The sequence below is a fragment of the Wasmannia auropunctata genome, unplaced genomic scaffold (assembly GCF_000956235.1).
Source record: "Wasmannia auropunctata unplaced genomic scaffold, wasmannia.A_1.0 LD334333.1, whole genome shotgun sequence".
In the NCBI taxonomy this organism is placed as follows: domain Eukaryota; kingdom Metazoa; phylum Arthropoda; class Insecta; order Hymenoptera; family Formicidae; genus Wasmannia; species Wasmannia auropunctata.
This window is the reverse complement of record NW_012028557.1, coordinates 15536-18842: the sequence shown is the minus strand read 5'-3', so window position 1 is coordinate 18842 and position 3307 is coordinate 15536. Positions and strand designations below refer to the sequence as shown.

General features: G+C 31.3%; 1 pseudogene; it reads right to left on the bottom strand.

Annotated features, from left to right (window-relative positions):
- The window catches only part of LOC105458760, a 3069-nt pseudogene extending 1944 nt beyond the window's left edge, over positions 1 to 1125 (bottom strand).
- Positions 1126 to 3307: the final 2182 nt, after the last annotated feature.

Below are 3307 nucleotides of genomic sequence, written 5' to 3'. Positions count from 1 at the left end.
AATATAACACATGTGTTATATTATTGTTATGTTGTTGAGTGGGAAATTACAACTAACAAGTACGTTACATGTAACTTGATGTTTGCTGGATAATAATAAAATATAAATATAATACCAGTAAAGAAAAAATAAAATAAAAAGCTATAATATTGATAAATATTATACTAAATAAATATTATACTAGCTTATAGCAAATAATTTTGCGAAAAATTGATCGCATTTAGTAGAAAAAACAAAAAAAACTTTGCAACTGTTTAGTTTTTTGATTGAGGATGGCACTAAATTGATCACGTTACGATCAAACACAAGCCAATCACAGCGCTTGAAACGAAAAGCCTCTAAGCACCAGCCGCTGTGAGTGGCTGTGTCCAATCGTAACGTGATCAATCGGAATCCTTCCTCTGAGCTTTGATTGATTCTTGCCCTTATATAGTTCCTCGCTGGATTAAAATGTATAAACCAATCATATTAATGAATCATGTAAAGCTGCTGACTCTGCTGAACGGAATTATTAAATATTTTTAGCGAATATTTATTTTACTATTGAGCTATTTTGTTTTTCTATCTCTGTATCTAGCTCAAAGTACTCTATGCAAAATATATCACCTAAATTTAAATTGAAAAATATTATACCTTTTGAATGCTGTATATGGCGTAGAAGAGCGCTTTGTTACGATTAATGGTTCTATAAACTCCTGAAAAGAAAACACTTGTATATAGCCCAGTAATTTGGCCAAGAAAAGTGACGCAAAATTGTCGCACACAAATCTCTGCCCTCTGCGATACTTATCCATGTCCAACCATTCGGGTATTGGCGGTAACTGATTGCAATCTCCTGGGTGATAAAGGGCCGGAATGAAATCTAACAATGATTTTGGTACGTTCGGAAAGAATGTGGCGATGTTATCGTTTATCCATTCGTACTGCATTTGTACAGACCACATATCAAAATCTTTTGAAAATAATTCTCGATCAAATGTGCTCTTGAACATCATTACATATCTATATTCATTTGAAGTCTCTTTTGAATCTTTAGTGTTCGTAGACATGCTGTTTGAAAACTTCATATTTTGCGGAAAGAATTTTTGTACAAACGAAGAGTACTGTTGCGAGATATTGTTCGAACTGCGTGGTTTATCACTTAGGCCCATATTTATAACCGCTGATGAACTCAGCTGATATTATGCTCCGAACAGTTCAACAGATCAATGTTAAGAGTTGATTACTTGACAGAGCATAGTGACCTACATTTTTAACGCCGGTTCCGAACGGTTATTTTTTTTTTTTTAAGAAGAGGTTCTCTTGGCACAGATACTCTCAGTGGTTTGCCATTGCCTTCCGAGAGGCGGCGATCGTTTCCGAATCGATTAAAATCAATTTCAGAGTTATATTATTCTGGGTGGATTTGAATCCGGATCTCTAGCTTATAAAGCTGCCGCGCTGCTCCTTACGCCACGATCGCCACAATTACAACATATATAATTACAACATATATATGTTCAAATAAATTTTCCTGCAAAATGTCCTGGATAGAAAATTATGATAATTTTGATTAATGTGTATACTATAAACGTAATCAACGATTACTATAAACATAGTAACATATTTTACATGACATAATTAAACATAGTTACATGTTTATAGTATAATAAACATATTATACTATAAACATAATCAACGTCATCATAAAACGTTACATTATAGAAATGCACGAAATCGCTTTGAATGACAATCTGAGGAAAAATTCATCAATAGATAGATTTCAGAAAGATGTTCCTGTTATGAATAATAATCCTGGTATTATATAATACTTTCTAAAAGTGAATCAGTTAAGTCATCACTAATTGTCAGTGTATATTATTTTCCAGTGGCATACTTAGAACTGTGATAAACATCAGTGACTATTTCAATATCACTTCAGTGATAATATATTGATTTAAACAGTGAATATCACTGAATTTCACTGCCAAACAGTTAAATTCACTGTCTTTCAGTAATATTCAATGTTTAAATCAGTATATTATCAGTATATCACTGAAGCGACATTGAAATAATCACTGTATATTACAGTTCTAAGTATGTCATTGGAAAATGATATACACTGACAATCAGTGATGATTCTACTGATTCGCTTTTAGAGAGTATGGATTATATTCTCGAATTGAAGAATCTCTTTTCAAAGCCTCCCCAAAAAGATAGAAATTGTCTGCAAAGATAGATCACTTAGTTGATTCCAATCTATAAAAGTAAACGAATTTTCGGTATAGAGAGCCTTATAATCTTTCCGCTATATATCAACACCTTATCTGAATTCCTCTCCTCGTTTGAGACACGATAAAACGGCAGTATTTTTGTCGTAAGAGAGAGCTTAGGACTTCAGAAAAACGACTATCTTGCATGGAATTCGAGATAAGCTACGAGGAAAGAAAAAAAAATCCTCGGATTATTATTTTTTCAATTTATGTATTCTGCATTTTTTTAATTTTTTAAAATATAATAAAATTTAAAACTTAATTCTGTGATATTAATAATGATCTTTATTCATCTAATCCTGAAAAAAACTTTATAGAGGAAAAAAAATTTTAGGTTGTTGCATTATTTTGATCATTAATAGTAATAATTTGCACCGATAAAAGAACATTAAGTCTGTGCAGAAATTTTATATTAATATTTTTTCTTTAGGAATATTAAGATATACTTAATTTTATATAGGAGCGTAAGATAAAATTGATACGTTTTTGTTATTTGCAATTGCTTATCTATTTGTTTATCTATTTATCTCATTTTTTTCTAAATAAATAGAAGAAAATAATAATAGTCCAAATAGTAGGAAAAAATAATGGTAAAAAAAAAGATTTTGTTATCGTAATTTGTGGAAAATCCTATAAAATGGACAATTCATATGTTATTATAAATTATATAAGTACATTTAATTCGTATAAAGAAGTGCAGCGTTCCCAAATTAATTATATTTCGCAAATAAACGAAGAAAATAATTTCCCGAGAAAATTGTAATCTTTTTTTTATTTCAGTATTTTCTTTCTTGAGTTAGAAATTTATTGTAGTTTGTGGGATGATTTTATAGAAAACTTTTGCGGGCTGATCTCAATGCTTAGTCGAGGGCGCTATATGGTGCGTGTCCGACAATAGGGAAAAAGTGACGTAATCGCGAGATATGCGTACCATCGGAACACTGATATCATGCTCATTCGTATTCTTCGTGGTGGACGAGATCTTCGCCATATCCTCGAGTTTACGAGGATGCCAGGATCCGAGGTCCAGCATTGTAGATTTATAATTCAATTCG